The 19,613-nt window shown below is 42.2% G+C and overlaps 1 protein-coding gene across 3 annotated transcripts in view; it reads left to right on the top strand.

The window, feature by feature from the left end:
- RYK (receptor like tyrosine kinase) overlaps positions 1-19,613 on the top strand; it is a 160,817-nt gene extending 141,204 nt beyond the window's left edge. For all 3 annotated transcript variants that reach the window (XR_008624895.2, XM_063602937.1, XM_055110482.2), the window contains one exon: positions 1-19,613. This exon is cut by the window's left edge and continues 19,845 nt beyond it. The gene's annotated coding sequence lies outside the window, so the exon portion shown is untranslated.

Below are 19,613 nucleotides of genomic sequence, written 5' to 3'. Positions count from 1 at the left end.
ACCTGGGAGGCAGAGGTTGCAGTGAGCTGAGATTGTGCCACTGCACTCCAGCCTGGGTGACAGAACGAGACAGTCTTAAAAAATAAAAAGAAAAAAGAAAAGAAAAGAAAATTGAATTATTTTCAAGTAGGCGTGTGTGTGTGTTTGTGTGATTTCTATTTTCTAATTATACTGAATTATGGTTAGCAAATATGGCATGTGTGTTTCTTATTCTGAGAACTTTTGGAGATTTCCTTTGTGGCCTATTACCTGGTAAGCTTTTGTGGAAGTTCTATATGTATTCTGTTTTTTGAGTACAAAGTTCTAACTTTATCTTTTGTACTAAGCTTCTTAATTTTGCTTTTTAAATTCTCTATATTATTATTTATAATTTTCAACCACATGATTGGCCAGTTTCTAAGAGAAACTGAGGAATATTTTTGGGACTCAGATTTTTGGGACATATCTATTATCACTGTGATAATAGATATGTAAATTTGGCCTTTTATACCTGCCAGTTTTTATTTCACGTATTGCAAAACATGTTTGGTGCATAAAGGTTTATGACTGCCATGTTTTCTTATTAATGAGGGGTATAATCCTTTTATTGTACTTATCAAGTACCTCTTATTATACCTCTTATCAAATATCCTCCTCTGCCCCAGTTTGTCATTTTTACTGTTTTGACTGATACTAATAATGCTATACTTGCCTTCCTCTTAGCGTTTGCATGTTATATCTTTACCTATCCTTGATTGTTTTAGCAGGCTATGTTTTCAAAACTATGTAATTTTAATTTTAAAAATGTAACCCAATAGCCTTTTTAAAATAGGTGAATTTATCCCAGTTACATTTATCATGATTATTAATATCTCATTACAGTTGTTGATGCCTACCAGCCAAAGACCAACAGAAATAGGCTTGTCGTCAAACAAAGTTTGGTTTATTGGTACTTATTGCAACAAGGGCAACACCCCAAAGTTCCCCATGGTATGTGGTCTCCCTTGTTGCAACAAAGACCAATAATTTTGTTCAACGAAACCTGTGCTCCTGGTGGTCTTTGACTTGTGGATATCAACATAGTAAAGCGCTCTCTTTCTCTCTCTCTCTCCATCTGTGTGTGTGTGTGTGTGTGTGTGTGTGTGTTGTCTTTCCCAAATACATGCTATCTCTTCAAATGTTTCTTGCTACCTAGCTATCTTGGGAATCTATTTCCATTTCTTGTCTCCACCCCTTAGTCTCTGTGTTTCTGTCTTTATGTCTGTGTCTGTTACACACACACACACACACACCCCTTAACTTGACTCTGCCACATTTAGTTAAGCCAGATTTGCTGGCCAGAACAATGTCTGCTGCCTTGTGAGCCTTGGAGTCGAGGGTAAGGAGGAGAGATGATGGATAGAGATTTGGCTCAGCAAAGCTTTCAAGAATTTTCCTAACATGGCAGCAAAGAATGATCACAACAAATGCCATCTCCCATCCTGATAGTTCTTGATAGCTGATGACCCTGTGACACTATGGGTTTAATCATACTCTTACTGCTTGGATTCGATTGTCTGTATAATTAGGATCAAAACAATACAGTTTGTACTTTCTTTTTTATCTCCACTTCCTTTTATAGCTTAAGATCTTGTGTGCCACAGAACCAACACCTTCACTTCTGATCTTTGGAACATTTGCACATTAGATAATCAGAGTCAGTCTGGAAAGGAAGAGGTAGAGACTGGGGAGAAATGAGACTGGGGCCTTGGACCAGAAACCAATGTGGGGTAGTTTTATTAAACTCTCTCACCTATATTCTAATCATTACAAAAAATGCCTTCCATCTACACTGTACCTTCATAGATACAACCTCTTTTGTTTATTGAAAGAACCCTGAGAAATAGACATGCAAAATATCAATGCGTCCATTTTATTGATTAGGGAATTAGAGTTATGATTGGATCCTTGCCTTGTCCATTCATTACTGGCTGTTTGTGTACCAAGCCTTGGGGTTCAGGAGTCAATTAAACATGCTGACTGACTGGAAGAGCCAGCTGTGGTGAAGGAGGCTTACTGTTGATGATCCACAGTGTGATACAGGCTCGACCTGCAGGGCAGATGATACTGGAGGTGTGAATGGTTGTGGGCAGCTGACTGAGCCCCAAGTGCTCCCTGGGGGATCAGGGAAGAACATGAGGGAGGCCTTAAAGGTGAGACAGTGTTGCCAGAGAAAAGGAGGATGGGACAGGAAGGGCTTTTAGGTTGAGGGAACAGCACATATGGAGTGGAGCAGAGCTGGATCCAGGTGCCCATGGGCAGTTGGGGGAGGCAAGGCAGAGTAGCTGAGGCCATGGAGCTGGTGCCCTGGGTGTCTGTCCCCTTACCCTTGGCTAGTTCACCTTCCACACATTATGTAGCCTGGCAGTCTCCATCACTGGGCATGTTCCTAAAAATTTCCAGTGTGCTCTCCAGTCCATCAGCAGCTCTCCATTCCCTGTTCTGTGTTCTGTCCCTCAGTCCTGGTGTCCTTCCCTAATTCCAGGGCCAGTCCTACCTCTAGACATTTTGATTTGTTATCCAATACAGTTCCTTGGATTATTTATACCAGGTGAGTCAGGTTTTGTTTGTTTGATTGTTTGTTTTATTTTGTCACTTACAACAAAAAAAGCCCCGAAAAACCACTGGAAAAATACCTTGTACACCCTAGTGCAAGGCCTTTTAAGAAAAGAAGGTTGGAGAAGGAAGATTCAGCCTCAAGGTCCAAGTGAATGTAAGATATCTGGGCATGCAGAACAGGCCCAGATAACTCCCCAGCCCCATTACAAGTGCAGAGGAAATGAAACAGAAAGATAGTCATGGCCAGACTCACACTGAAAAGAGAAGTGTCCAATTTCCTTCATGCCAGGGGCATGGAGGAAACAGCACAGCCAAAGTTGACCTTGAAGGTTAATGAGTAGTCTGAGTTATGGTCAATCAGATCGGTAAATCTGTCTCTCTTTTTGAGTTGCTAATAATCAGGGAAGAGAAGCAGAGGGTAGAAAAATGGGGACAGAAAAGTTTCCCCACCAGAATTTGTTTTAAGGAAAGTGAATTCAGACTAGAAGAGGCTGAGGAGTGGGTATCAGTAGAGAGCTGGGTTCTATGAGCAACAGGACCCAGCCCCCTGAAGAACACCCCTCCAAATGGGACCTGTGGCCCCTTTGCCTGGGCTGTTGCCCACCTGGTGGCATCTGTCTAAGCTCAGAGAAGGGCCCTGTCCAGCCGTAACTTTGGAGGGAGGCCCTGCTATGCTCCCAGCTGCCTGCTTTGCTTTTCCTTAGGATTGTTCCTTTGTGGTATGCAATCTGGCAGTGTCAGCATCACCTGGGTGTTCCTTTTGACTCCCAATCTGCATTTTAACAAGATCTTTGTGATTTGTAGTCAGATTAGTCTGCACATTAACATTTAGGATGCATGCTTTGGAGGATCTTTGGGTTTTACTGCATACTGCCCTGGGTTTTCTTGTTTTGTTTTGTTTTATTTTGTTTGGCTTTTTAGCTCATGAGGTCTCCATAGGAACCTTTTCTCAGCAGGCTAAGATAGAGCCAGCCAGTCTCACCTGTGTGTGCAGGACGGTATATGCTCTCAGTGGGCACCACAGCCTTGAGGCAGCCCTTTGGAAGGTGGAGCAACTGATACTTGCACCAGAATGAAACTGAGGCTGACACAGGGATGAGGTGTGGAGGCAGAGAGGCAGTTACTGCAGGGAAAGGGCCATGGTCCTGGGAACTAGAGGAATAGGGCAACCTCCCAGTGACTACCCACTCACCAAGTGGAGAGTCACCCTGGGTCTCAGTCTGAAGTCAGTCCCAGCATGCCCCAGTGGGATTTTGTCAAAGAAAGCCCTTTTACACAGGGGACTTATATCTTAGCCCTCACTCATATTTGAGACCTCAGTCAGGGCTTGGTGCCATGCAAGGGATGGATGACAGATCATTCTAGTTCCTGGAACTTCTGGAGATTTTTTTCACGGATGTCCTGACTCCCACCATATCATAGAAGTAAAGCTGTGGGTGTCTCCTTTTTTCTCTCAGCAGTACCCAAAGTGCAAACACTTGTCTGTATTACAAAAGCCTTCTCCCAATGCAACATGTTAAAGCCAGCCATATCCCCACTATAGCCACTGCTATGATCTGAATGTGTCCCACAAAATTCACATGTTAAAACATAATTGCCAGTGAAGTAGTGTTAAGAGGTGGGGCCTTTAGGAGATGATTAAGTCATGAAGGCAGAGCCCCTGTGACTCTTAGAGCCCCAATGAATGGGATTAGTGACCTTATGAAAGGGATGGCAGAAACTAGCTTGGCCCTTTCTGCCTTCTGTATCTTCAGCCATGTGTTCCTCCAGCATTTGTCCTCTCTGGAGGACACAGAAGCAACAAGGCATCACCTTGCAAGCAGAGAACAGCCCTCCCAAGACACTGATTTTGCAGGCACATTGTTCTTGGACTTCCCAGCCTCCAGAACTGTGAGAAGTAAATGTCTGTCAATTGTAAATTACCCAGTCTTGAGTATTTTGGCATAGCAGCACAAATGGACTAAGTCAGCCATCCACATTCTTTTGGTGTCGCTGGGGGATTCTGTGTGGTCAGGGACACATGCAGTGTTGCTTCAAGTGCCAGAGGAGAGATAGGCTGCCCTGGCCCTTCCTGGGACAGTGGCTCCTCCGTTGAAGAAGTCTTCCTTCAGGTGGTTCTTGTAAGCTCTTTGTGTCTTGTGATGCCACCCAAGCAGTAAAAGGTTTCCAGATAGATCTCATCATGGCACCAAGGGACTTGCTTGGACTCTTCTCTGAGTCTGGCATCACCAGATTGAATGCTAGCAAAATTACTCTAGTGACTTCTTTGCTATGCCCTGAACACTGGAAGCCAGAGGGAAGAATTCATTTCTGTAGGATTTGGCTATGGGATGATCAAGTACACACTTGCAGTCTAGATTATGATGCCAAACAACTTTTCCCCTTCTCCTGGAGTTGTCCATCAGGTCATGCCAAGCTCATCTTAGATGGGCATAAGATATGCCTCCCTTCTGGCATCCCCTTTTTTCTCTCCCTTCAGCTTTACATTGAGAGAAATGCAGAGGAGGGGGTGAGAAAGCAAATTTCAAGATTTGAGAACTATGACCAGGAAAGAACTTTGGTTATGATTAATACATGGAACTGAAAGCAAAGAGATTAGCAACGCAGTAAGTGTTTGAAGGAATTATATTTTATAAGCTACCACAAGCCTGGACAAAAAAATGGCCTTGACTGTTCAAAACAAAACAATCAGCAGAGTGGCAGTGTAGCAAAGTGAGAAGCAAGCCTGGACCCCACATTCCTCCAAGCACAGAACATCCTGGGATCTTCTCTTATCTGTCAGCAGCCACAACGTTTGCAGGAAGTTCCAAGGAAACAGACAACTCATAATGGACTGAACATGTTGACTCCCCACAAAGTCTTAGACTCATAAAATCTTTGGATGTTCATCTTCACTTGGATGACTAATAGTAATTTCAAACTTACAATATTAAAAGGTGAACATTTGAGACTTCTAATCCTGAACAAGATGGATTAATTGGCCAGGTTTACTTTTATCCAAAACAACTGGAAAACTGAACATGGATACAAAACAGTGGTTCTTAAGACATTGAACATTAGACAATAAAGAACTGTGATCCCTAAGAGATGGAAAATAAATGAAGTGAGCCCTATCATGCCCCAGGTTAATGCCTAGAGGGGAGTCTAGGGAGAGCTTAGAAGTCTCCACTTTGAAAAGATGGAGCTGGGAGGCCAAGGCGGCTTGAGTTTGCAGGGGAGATTATCAGAGAGGAGGAGTTGCACAGAGAGAAAACTCTAGAAATCTATGGAAGGTCCCTGAAGTATTCAACTGAGTACTGACCCAAGTGCATGCATATGAAGAAATTTCACAAGTCAGGGAAATGCATCATCTGAAAAAAATCAGGGAAAATTCCTATAGCTCACACTGGGAAAGAAATGATGCCTCTTCTCACCATCTGGAGTGGAAAATTTCATAATTCACAGGGCATCCGGTAGAATACGTAGAAAACTTTGCCTCAGTAATGGGGAAAAACTAGCTCCAGACTAAATACTATTCTGGTCCTATATAACAACAAAAGCCCAAAAGCAAATCCTAAAAGAATTAAATGGGCTCTAAGTAACTTAATCATACTCCATAACAATGGACAAGAATATTTATAGGATTACAAAAACATCTAGTCCTCAATAAGGTAAAATTTAAATGGGTGGCATACTCTCAAAGATTACCAGATATGAAAAGAAGTAAGGCCAGGCATGATGGTTCACACCTATAATCCCAACACTCAGGCTGAGGCAGGAGGATCTCTTGAGGCCAGGTGTTGAAGACCAGCCTGGGCAGCATAGCAAGATCTGTATCTACAAAAAATTTAAAAATTAGCCAGGTGTTGTGTGTGCATCTGTAGTCCTAGCAACTCAAGAGGTTGAGGTGGGAGGATTGTTTGAGCCCAGGAGGTCAAGGCTGCAGTGAGCCATGATGACACCACTGTCCAGTTTGGGTGACAGAGCAAGAAGACTCTGTCTCTTTGAAAAAAAAAAAAAAGGCAGAAAGATATGATCTATAATGAAGAGAAAAATTAATCAGTAGAAACTAACCCAGAAATTACATAGATGATAGAATTCGTAGGCTGGGACCTTAACACAGTTATTCCAACTATGTATGTTCAGGAAGATTGATGAACAATTGAATGTATTAAGTAGAGATACAGAAAATATAAGAAGATTGAAGTTGAACTTATAGATATGAAAACTATAATGCCTAAGATAAAAAAGTGCATTGGATGTTATGAAGGGCAGATTAGATATGGCAGAAGAGAAAATTAATAAATTTGAAGACAGAAAAATAAAAATCATCCACAGTGAACTACAAAGAGGAAGATACTCCAAAAAGTAATAATAAAATAAAGAGAATGAGTGAGCTGTGGGACAACTTCAGGCACCCTAATATACACAGAACTGGAGTTCTTGAAAAGGAAAAAGGGGTGAAGACACAAATTATTTTTAAGAAAAAAAATTTTCTAAATTAGACAAAAACTATAAGCCCAGATAGTCAAGAAACACAACAAACCCCATGCACCAAAAACAAGAAGAAAACTGCACCAAAATACTTAATTGAATTGCACAAAACAAGAGATGAAGAGAAAATCTGAAAAGTAGCCAGAGGGAAAAAAAGACAGTAGATTTCTTGTTGGAATAAATGTAAACCAAAAATTGTCTAACAACATTTTTAAAGCACTGAGAGATAAGAATTGACACCCTAGACTCTTACTTAGTAAAAATATCTTCCAAAAGTGGTGAGATTAAGACTTTTTTAGGTATAAAAGTCCAAAAAGAATGAATCACCAACAGACCTGCACTATAAGAAATACTAAAAGTGTTCCAAGATGGCTGAATAGGAATAGCTGCAGTCTACAGCTCCCAGCGTGAGCGACGCAGAAGACGGGTGATTTCTGCATTTCCAACTGAGGTACCAGGTTAATCTCACTGGGGCTTGTCAGACAGTGAGGGCAGGACAGTGGGTACAGCCCACCAAGCGTAAGCCAAAGCAGGGTGAGGCATTGCCTTACCTGGGAAGTGCAAGGGGTCAGGGAATTCCCTTTCCTAGCCAAGGGAAGTGGTGATGGACAGCACTTGGAAAATTGGGTCACTCTGACCCTAATACTGCGCTTTTCCAATGGTCTTAGCAAACGGCACATCAGGAGATTATATCCCATGCCTGGCTGGGAGGGTCCCACGCCCACAGAGCTTCACTCATTGCTAGCACAGCAATCTGAGATCTAACTGCAAGGTGGCAGCGAGGCTGGGGGAGGGGCACCCACCATTGCTGAGGCTTGAGTAGGTAACAAAGTGGCTGGGAAGCTCAAACTGGGTGGAGCCCCCCGCAGCTCAAGGAGGCCTGCCTGCCTCTGTAGACTCCACCTCTGGGGGCAGGGCATAGCCAAACAAAAGGCAGCAGAAACCTCTGCAGACTTAAATGTCCCTGTCTGACAGCTTTGAGGTGAGTAGTGGTTCTCCCAGCATGGAGTTTGAGATCTGAGAACAGACAGACTGCCTCCTCATATGGGTCCCTGACCCCTGAGTAGCCTAACTGGGAGGCACCCCCCAGTAGGAGCAGACTGACACCTCACACGGCCAGGTACCCCTCTGAGACAAAGCTTCCAGAGGAACGATCAGGCAGCAACATTTGCTGTTCAGCAATATTCGCTATTCTGCAGCCTCCGCCGCTGATACCTAGGCAAACAGGGTCTGGAGTGGACCTCTAGCAAACTCCAACAGACCTGCAGCTGAGGGTCCTGACTGTTAGAAGGAAAACTAACAAACGGAAAAGACATCCACACCAAAATCCCATCTGTACGTCACCATCCTCAAAGACCAAAGATAGATAAAACCACAAAGATGGGAAAAAAACAGAGCAGAAAAGCTGAAAATTCTGAAAATCAGAGCACCTCTCCTCCTCCAAAGGAACGCAGCTCCTCACCAGCAATGGAACAAAGCTGGACGGAGAATGACTTTGACAAGGTGAGAGAAGAAGGCTTCAGATGATCAAACTTCTCTGAGCTAAAGGAGGAAGTTCGAACCCATCGCAAAGAAGCTAAAAACCTTGAAAAAAGATTAGACAAATGGCTAACTAGAATAACCAGTGTAGAGAAGTCCTTAAATGACCTGATGGAGCTGAAAACCATGGCACAAGAACTACGTGACGAATGCACAAGCTTCAGTAGCCAATTCGATCAAGTGGAAGAAAGGGTATCAGTGATTGAAGATCAAATTCATGAAATGAAGTGAGAAGAGAAGTACAGAGAAAAAAGAGTAAACAGAAACAAACAAACCTCCAAGAAATATGGGACTATGTGAAAAGACCAAATCTACGTCTGATTGGTGTACCTGAAAGTGACGGGGAGAATGGAAGCAAGTTGGAAAACACTCTGCAGGATATTATCCAGGAGAACTTCCCCAACCTAGCAAGGCAGGCCAACGTTCAAATTAAGGAAATACAGGCCAGGTGCGGTGGCTCATGCCTGTAATCCCAGCACTTTGGGAGGCTGAGACAGGAAGATCATGAGGTCAGGAGATAGAGACCATCCTGGCTAACACTGTGAAACCCTGTCTCTACTAAAAATACAAAAAATTAGCCAGGTGTGGTGGCAGGAACCTGTAGTCCCAGTTACTCGGGAGGCTGAGGCAGGAGAATGGCTTGAACCCGGGAGGTGGAGCTTGCAGTGAGCCAAAATTGTGCCACTGCACTCCAGCCTGGGCGACAGAGTGAGACTCCATCTCAAAAAAAAAAAAAAAAAGTACAAAAAACAAATTCAGGAAATACACAGAATGCCACAAAGATACTCCTCAAGAAGAGCAACTCCAAGACACATGATTGTCAGATTCACCAACGTTGAAATGAAGGAAAAAATGTTAAGGGCAGCCAGAGAGAGAGAAAGGTCGGATTACCCACAAAGGGAAGCCCATCAGACTAACAGCTGATCTCTCAGGAGAAACTCTACAAGCCAGAAGAGTGGGGGGGCCAATATTCAACATTCTTAAAGAAAAGAATTTTCAACCCAGAATTTCATATCCAGCCAAACTAAGCTTCCTAAGTGAAGGAGAAATAAAATCCTTTACAGACAAGCAAATGCTGAGAGATTTTGTCATCACCAGGCCTGCCTTACAAGAGCTCCTGAAGGAAGCACTAAACATGGAAAGGAACAACCGGTACCAACCACTGCAAAAACATGCCAAATTGTAAAGACCATTGAGGCTAGGAAGAAACTGCATCAACTGACAACCAAAATAACCAGCTAACATTGTAATGACAGGATCAAATTCACACATAACAATATGAACCTTAAATGTAAATGGGCTAAATGCTCCAATTAAAAGACACAGACTGGAAAATGGGATAAAGAGTCAAGACCCATCAGTGTGCTGTATTCAGGAGACCCATTTCATGTGCAGAGACACACATAAGCTCAAAATAAAGGGATGGAGGAAGATCTACCAAGCAAATGGAAAACAAAAAAAAGCAGGGGTTGCAATCCTAGTCTCTGATAAAACAGACTTTAAACCAACAAAGATCAAAAGAGACCAAGAAGGCCATTACATAATGGTAAAGGGATCAATTCAACAAGAAGAGCTAACTATCCTAAACATATATGCACCCAATACAGGAGCACCCAGATTCATAAAGCAAGTCCTTAGAGAACTACAAAGACACTTAGACTCCCACACAATAATAATGGGAGATTTTAACACCCCACTGTCAGCATTAGACAGATCCACAAGACAGAAAGTTAACAAGGATATCCAGGACTTGAACTCAGCTCTGCACCAAGCAGACCTAATAGACATCTACAGAACTCTCCACCCCAAATCAACAGAATATACATTCTTCTCAGCACCACATCACACTTATTCCAAAATTGACCACATAGTTGGAAGTAAAGCACACCTCAGCAAATGTAAAAGAACAGAAATTATAACAAACTGTCTGTCAGACCACAGTGCGATCAAACTAGAACTCAGGATTAAGAAACTCACTCAAAACTGCTCAACTACATGGAAACTGAACAACCTGCTCCTGAATGACTACTGGGTACATAAGGAAATGCAGGCAGAAATAAAGATGTTCTTTGAAACCAATGAGAACAAAGACACAACATACCAAAATCTCTGGGACACATTTAAAGCAGTGTGTAGAGGGAAATTTATAGCACTAAATGCCCACAAGAGAAAGCAGGAAAGATCTAAAATTGACACCCTAACATCACAATTAAAAGAACTAGAGAAGCAAGAGCAAACACATTCAAAAACTAGCAGAAGGCAAGAAATAACTAAGATCAGAGCAGAACTGAAGGAGATAGACACACAAAAAACCCTTCAAAAAATCAGTGAATCCAGGAGCTGGTTTTTTGAAAAGATCAACAAAATTGATAGACCACTAGCAAGACTAATAAAGAAGAAAAGAGAGAAGAATCAAATAGATGCAATAAAAAATGATAAAGGGGATATCACCACCAATCCCACAGAAATACAAACTACCATCAGAGAATACTATAAACACCTCTACACAAATAAACTAGAAAATCTAGAAGAAATGGATAAATTCCTTGACACATACACCCTCCCAAGACTAAACCAGGAAGAAGCTGAATCCCTGAATAGACCAATAACAGGATCTGAAATTGAGGCAATAATTAATAGCCTACCAACCAAAAAAAGTCCAGGACCAGACGGATTCACAGCCAAATTCTACCAGAGGTACAAGGAGGAGCTGGTACCAATCCTTCTGAAACTATTCCAATCAATAGAAAAAGAGAGAATCCTCCCTAACTCAGTTTATGAGGCCAGCATCATCCTGATACCAAAGCCTGACAGAGACATGACAAAAAGAGAGAATTTTAGACCAATATCCCTGATGAACATTGATGCAAAAATTCTCAATAAAATACTGGCAAACCGAATTCAGCAGCACATCAAAAAACTAATCCACCATGATCAAGTGGGCTTCATCCTTGGGATGCAAGGCTGGTTCAACATATGCAAATCAATAAACATAAGCCAGCATATAAACAGAACCAAAGACAAAATCCACATGATTATCTCAATAGACGCAGAAAAGGCCTTTGACAAAATTCAACAGCCCTTCATACTAAAAACTCTCAATAAATGAGGTATTGATGGGACGTATCTCAAAATAATAAGAGCTATTTATGACAAACCCACAGCCAATATCATACTGAATGGGCAAAACCTGGAAGCATTCTCTTTGAAAACTGGCATAAGACAGGGATGCCCTCTCTCACCACTCCTATTCAACATAGTGTTGGAAGTTCTGGCCAGGGCAATCAGGCAGGAGAAAGAAATAAAGGGTATTCAATTAGGAAAAGAGGAAGTCAAATTGTCCCTGTTTCCAGATGATATTTAGAAAACCCCATCATCTCAGCCCAAAATCTCCTTAAGCTGATAAGCAACTTCAGCAAAGTCTCAGGATATAAAATCAATGTGCAAAAATCACAAGCATTCTTATGCACCAATAACAGACAAACAGAGAGCCAAATCATGAGTGAACTCCCATTCACAATTGCTTCAAAGTGAATAAAATACCTAGGAATCTAACTTACAAGGGATGTGAAGGACCTCTTCAAGGAGAACTACAAACCACTGCTCAACGAAACAAAAGAGGATACAAACAAATGGAAGAACATTCCATGCTCATGGATAGGAAAAATCAATATCGTGAAAATGACCATACTGCCCAAGGTAATTTATAGACTCAATGCCATCCCCATCAAGCTACCAATGACTTTCTTCACAGAATTGGAGAAAACTACTTTAAAGTTCATATGGAATGAAAAAAGAGCCCACATTGCCAAGACAATCCTAAGCCAAAAGAACAAAGCTGGAGGCATCACACTACCTGACTTCAAACTATACTACAAGGCTACAGTAACCAAAACAGCATGGTACTGGTACCAAAACAGAGATATAGACCAATGGAACAGAACAGAGCCCTCAAAAATAATACCACACATCTACAGCCATCTGATCTTTGACAAACCTGAGAAAAACAAGCAATGGGGAAAGGATTCCCTATTTAATAAATGGTGCTGGGAAAACTGGCTAGCCATATGTAGAAAGCTGAAACTGGATCCCTTCCTTACACCTTATACAAAGATTAATTCAAGATGGATTAAAGGCTTAAATGTCAGACCTAAAACCATAAAAACCCTAGAAGAAAACCTAGGCAATACCATTCAGGACATAGGCATGGGCAAGGACTTCATGTCTAAAACACCAAAAGCAATGGCAACAAAAGCCAAAATTGACAAATGGGATCTAATTAAACTAAAGAGCTTCTGCACAGCAAAAGAAGCTACCATCAGAGTGAACAGGCAACCTACAAAATGGGAGAAAATTTTTGTAATCTACTCATCTGACAAAGGGCTAATATCCAGAATCTACAAAGAACTCAAACAAATTTACAAAAAAAAAAACAACCCCATGAAAAAGTGGGCGAAGGATATGAACAGACACTTCTCAAAAGAAGACATTTACGCAGCCAACAGACACATGAAAAAATGTTCATCATCACTGGCCATCAGAGAAATGCAAATCAAAACCACAATGAGATACCATCTCAAACCAGTTAGAATGGCAGGAAACAACAGGTGCTGGAGAGGATGTGGAGAAATAGGAACGCTTTTACACTGTTGGTGGGACTGTAAACTAGTTCAACCTTTGTGGAAGACAGTGTGGCGATTCCTCAAGGATCTACAACTAGAAATACCATTTGACCCAGCCATCCCATTACTGGGTATATACCCAAAGGATAATAAATCATGCTGCTATAAAGACACATGCACACATACGTTTATTGCTGCACTATTCACAATAGCAAAGACTTGGAACCAACCCAAATGCCCATCAATGATAGAAGCCATAAAAAAGGATGAGTTCATGGCCTTTGTAGGGATATGGACGAAGCTAGAAACCATCATTCTCAGCAAACTATCACAAGGACAAAAAAACAAACACCGCATGTCCTCACTCATAGGTGGGAATTGAACAATGAGAACACTTGGACACAGGATGGGGAACACCACACACCCAGGCCTGTCATGGGGTTGGGGGAGGAGGGAGGGATAGCATTAGGAGATACACCTAATGTAAATGACGAGTTAATGGGTGCAGTACATGAACATGGCGCATGTATACATATGTAACAAACCTGCACGTTGTGCACATGTACCCTAGAACTTAAAGTATAATAAAAAAAAGAAAAAGAAATACTAAAAGAAGTCCTTTGACAAGCAAAATAAAAATGATACCAGTTAGAAATCTAGATCTAAAGGAATGAAGAATATCAGAAATAATAACCATGTGGGTAAATATAAAAACTATTTTTAAAATCTTTTTAAAAGATGTTTTGAAAGCAAAAATAAAAACAATGTAGTGTGGAGTTTATAACATATAGAGAAATAAGATGTATGACAAAAATAGCTCAAAGGCCTGGAGGAGAAAAATGTAAATATATTATTTCATGGTCTTAACCTGTTCATGAAGGGGTATGACATCACTTTGAAAACAGACTATGACAAATCTTATATGTATCCTCTACACTCAAAAGGACAACTAAAATAGCATAGAGTTACTGCTCCTAAGCTGACAAAGAAGAAGATGAAAAATTCTAAATCGATCCAAAAGAAGGCACCAGAAAAAGAGAGAAAAACAAACAGAGCACAGATGATATTACAACTCCACTTGCTTGAGCAGATAGCCTACCCCAAGTATGTACAGCTGGATGAGTGGGCAGTGCGTGGGTATGATGCAGGTGGCTGGGCGGTTAGGTAGACAGGCAAGTGGGCGATTTTCCAGGTGGCTGGGTGAGAGGTGAGTAGGCCAGTGGGTGGGTGATGAGTACATAGGTGCTCGGGTCTCATGTTCTCCCAGGCCTCCAGGCCCTGGTTTTTAGTCCCTCATCTGCTGCCTGACTAATGTCCAGGTCCTTGGCTCCTTCATTCCAATTCAATTTCTTCCCTAAGGAAGGTCCATAAAAAGCTGTGCCACGAAGGATGGAAAAAATTTAGGCAAATGAAAAGAGAGGGGGATTGTGTTTCAGGAAGAGATAGAGCAAAACAAAGATACGCACTAACCCCCTCCCCCGCCACACACACACACTCTCTCTTATCCAAAAGTCCCAATTACCTGCAGTCAACCATGGTCCAAAAATATTATATCACTACTCTTACACTTCGGGGCATTAAGTAAGATTAATGTTATTTGATAACCCAGAGGGCTACTCAGTGACTAAAGGCAATCTGGGAGAAATCTGGGAGAAGCAGAGCAGGAGGCTGCGAGATTTCATCACATTACTCAGCATGGTGCACAATGTAAAACTTACGAGTTGTTTATTTCTGGAGTTTTCCATTTACGTCACAATGCCTCCATCATCCATCTCACTTCATCTCATCACATAGGCATTTTATCACCTCACATCATCACAAGAAAAAGGGTGAGTGCAGTAAGATATTTTGAGAGAGACTACATTCACATAACTTTTATTATAGTATATTGTTATAATTGTTCTATTTTATTATTGGTTATTGTTGTTAATCTCTTACTGTGCCTGATTTATAAATTAAACTTTAGCATAGACATGTATGTTCAGGAGAAAACATATTGGATAAGGTTCAGTGCTATTTGCAGTTTCAGGCATCCATAGGGAGGGGTCTTGGAACATATCTCTGGCGATAAGGGGAGACTACTGTAGACCCCCCCTAAAAAGTTTGTTCACAGACAGCTAGGATACCAATTAAGAGAGAGTGAAGTGTAGGGTCTAGAAGCTATGGAAGAAAAAAAAAAGAATGACTAACCCTAGTGCAATTGCTACAGTGACTGCTCTTACTGTTGATTTATTGACCACATGCCATGTTCCAGGAGCTGTGCTACAGCAGTTACATATTTTCTAACCACCCTCTGAGGTTGGCGTTATTATTCCAATATGATAGGTAGGTAGATTGACAAAGAGAGATCAATTAACATGGCTGCAGGCACACAATGGGTGAGTGTCTCAGCGGGAATTCAAACTCATGCCTGGGTGACCCCAAGATGGTCTCTTTGCTGCCTTGTGGAAACAGGGTCTTCTCCCTGGCTGGGCCAGTGGTTTGGGAGGTCTTATTGCCTTCAGAGGCCCCCTGCATGGAGATGATTTTTTTTTTTAAGAGTTTGGGATCCTTTAGAAGATAAGCCGAGAAAAGTGGGATTGGTCTGAGATGATCTCCTAGGGTTCTGGGCCTTAGACACTCAGGCAGCAGAGAGTGAGTACCTCAAAGGCAACACTGCTTCTCTCACCAGTCTGAACAAGGCCCTTGTTGGGGACAAGGGAGAGACACTTGAGGATGAGTGACTTTTTTTTCTGTGGCTAAAGCATGCTTGTCAGAGAACAGCCAGGGTGCCAAGGCAAAGGGGCCAGGCAACCTGAGAGATGCTCTGGGGGTCTTGGAGGTAGCCCTGACATTGACAGAGCCCAGCTGGGTCTGGGCCCCTCCTCTTACACCCTTGCTCAGCTCAGCACTGCCTCTCAGGTCCTCTTTGCCTACTGCCTTTATGCATCAGGGCTCCAAGGTGCCTCTGGGTTTGCACTAACAGCAAAAAGGCAGCTGACCAGCCAGGCATGGTGGCTCATGCCTGTAATCCCAGCATTTTGGGAGGCAGAGGCAGGCGGATCACCTGAGGTTGGGAGTTTGAGACCAGCCTGGCCAACATGGTGAAACCCCGTCTCTACTAAAAATACAAAAATCAGCCCGGCGTGGTGGCAGGCGCCTGTAATCCCAGCTACTTGGGAGGCTGAGACAGGAGAATTGCTGGATTCTTAGGGGGCAGAGGCTGCATTGAGCCGAGATTGCGCCACTGCACTCCAGCCTGGGTGACAGAGCAAGACTCCGTCTCAAAAAAAAAAAAAAAAAAAAAGGCAGCTGACCAAATTCCAGGAAGAGAGCCCAGGCCAGACACTGGGTCTGCTGGCACCTCGATCTTGAGCTTTCCAGTCTCTAGAACTGTGAGAAATAAATGTTGAAGCCGAAAAAGAAAAAAAAAAAGACAGCTGTGTGATCTTGGGAAGCCCCCATGCCCTCATCTGACAGATGGGGAGTTGTTCTATCAATGTTCTCTAGATTTCAGTTGTTTGCATGCTATCTCTGATTTTTGCTACATTTGCATTGAATTGGTTCCATTATTTGCTTAACACTCTTCTTTAAAAAGGCCTATTAAAAAGAAAACTTCATGTATGACTATGATAAATGGAAAACCAGAATAAATAGAGTATCTACAAAAACAAACATATTTAAAATAACAGAATGAATCCTGTACTATCCACAATGATCTCATGTATCACACTTGGAAAACTCAGGGCCAGATGACCTCTATGGCTCCACCCCACTTGTTGCATCTGTAACCCTCCCTGGCCTTCTCCTCCTTCCTGGGAATGCAGTCTAGACCAGGAGCATAACTGAGGGTCATTATTCCCTGCCCACTGTTATCTCTGTGTACTAAAAAATCATACTTACCGCTTATAGGGCAAAGGACAGGAGCTCTGCTTCTGGAGAGGACTCGGATGTTGGGACAGACAGTATATCCAAAGGGAAAGTCCTGGGTGTCATCCACTCCCATCTGAAGAATCTTAGACATTCCCTGAGAAGAATGGCAGTGGAGATTACATCAGGAGCCTGTTGGCCAAGCCTCTTTGGGCTGCACTCTAGTTAGACATCCCACTTCCCTGTCCATTAGGCAGCCACAGAGAGACAAACAGCATACCTTCACCCAGGGGCTGGCGGCCGCCCTTGCCTTCCACAGCCAGAGAATGTCAGGAACAGCAGAACAGGGGGGCAGAAGCCAGGGACATGCGTGTGCTCATTAAGTCAGATCCAGAACAGAGAACGGGTCCGAGCAGAGCTACATGGGGCTTCTGTTTTGCTAATATAATAACACCTACTGTATGTAGCATCTCTGCAGGCCTAGGCCAATATGTGAGTTTGTATCTTCATTTTTAACAACAATGTTTAAAAAGTAAAAACAAAACAAATTTTTAAAATAAAAAAAGCTTGTAGAATAAGGGTATAAAGAAGGAAAATATTTTTTACAGATGTACAAAGTGTTTGTGTTTTAAACTAAGTGTAATCACAAAAGAGTCAAAGAGTTAAAAAAATTTAAAAGTTTTAAAGTAGGCCGGGCACGGTGGCTCACGCCTATAATCCCAGCACTATGGGAGGCCGAGGTGGGTGGATCACGAGGTCAGGAGATCAAGACCGTCCTGGCTAACACGGTGAAATCCCGTCTCTACTAAAAATACAAAACAGCCAGGCGTGGTGGCGGGCACCTGTAGTCCTAGCTACTTGGGAGGCTGAGGCAGGAGAATGGCGTGAACCCGGGAGGCGGAGCTTGCAGTGAGCCGAGATCGTGCCACTGCACTCCAGCCTGGGCAACAGTAAGACTCCGTCTCAAAAAAAAAAAAAAAGTTACAGTCAGCTAAGGATAATTTATTATTGAAGAAAGAAAAATATTTTTAAAATAAATTTTGTGTAGCCTAAGTGTATATCTACTGTAGTGTACCGTCACATCCAAGGCCTTCATGTTCACTCACCACTCACTCATTGACTCACCCAGAGAAACTTCTAGTCCTGCAAGCTCCGTTGATGGTAAGTACCCTACAAAGGTATACCAAGTATACAAAGGTATACCAGTTTTTATCTCTTACACTGCATTTTTACTGTACCTTTTTATGTTTAGATATACATATACTTAGCATAGCATTACAATTGCCTATAGCAGGGTCCCCCGGGCCATGGACCTTACCGGTCTGTGGTGGCTTATTAGGAACAGGGCCACAGAGCAGGTGGTGAGCAGCAGGCGAGGGAGCATTACACCTGAGCTCCGCCTCCTGTCAGATTAGCAGAGGCATTAGATTCTCATAGGAGTGCAATCCCTGTTGTGAACTGTGCACGCGAGGGATCTAGGTTGCATGCTCCTTATGAGACTCTAACTAATGCCTGATGATCTGAGGTGGAACAGTTTCATCCAGAAACCATCCCTCTGCCCCTAGTACATGGAAGGGGACCGCTGGCCTACAGTATTCAGCGCAGTAACATGCTGTACAGGTTTGTAGCCTAGAAGCAATAGGCTATTCCATAGACCCTAGTGTGAGATCAGCCTAATGATGAGATCACCTAACAATGCGTTTATGATATACATATAATAAAATGCACCTATTTTAAGTGTACATTTGGATGAATTTTAAAAAACTGTATACACTTGGATAACCACAACCCAAATCAACACTGAGAAGATTTCCACCACCCCCAGGAAGTTCCCTCAGATTCCTTTGTAGCCAGTTGCTCCCCAGCTCCAGTCACAGGCAACTGCTGATCTGCTTTCTGTGACTGTAGGTTAATTTTGTCCTTTCTAGGAGTCCATATGAATGAAATCAGACAGTCTGTATTCTTTTGCCTCTGGCTCTTTTGCTGACCATACTGTTGTAGAGAATTGTTAGTTGGTTCATTTTGGTTGCTAAGTAATATTCCATGGTAGGCACATACTATACTTTGTTTCTTCATTTATCTGCTGAGGTATATCTGGGTTGCTTTCAGTTTGGGGGCTATTATGAATAAAACTAGTTTTAGTTCTCCCTTTCTAATCTTATAAATATTTGTGTACAAGTCTTTCTGTGAACATGTTTTCCTTTTTCTCAAAACCTAGGAGTGGAATTGTTGAGTCATATGGCTACTATGTGTTTAACTTTATAAGAAATGTGTAGACTGTTTTATCATTTTACACTTGCACAATGTATGAACAATGTATGAGAGTTCTGTTTGCTCCATATTCTTGCCAACCTTCGGTGTTATTAGTTTTTAAATGTTAATGATTCCATTGGATGTTTAGTGGTATCCGGTTGTGGTCTTAATTCATATTTCCCTGATTACTGATGATGTTGAGTATCTTTTCATGTGCTTACTGGTCACTGGTACATTTTATTTTGTAAAGTATCTGTTCAAATCTTTTGCCCATTAAAAATAGGTTGTTTATCATTCTTA

Source organism: Pan paniscus, chromosome 2, assembly GCF_029289425.2.
Source record: "Pan paniscus chromosome 2, NHGRI_mPanPan1-v2.0_pri, whole genome shotgun sequence".
Lineage (NCBI taxonomy): Eukaryota > Metazoa > Chordata > Mammalia > Primates > Hominidae > Pan > Pan paniscus.
The sequence above is the reverse complement of the archived record's forward strand: the minus strand, read 5'-3'. Positions and strand labels throughout refer to the sequence as shown.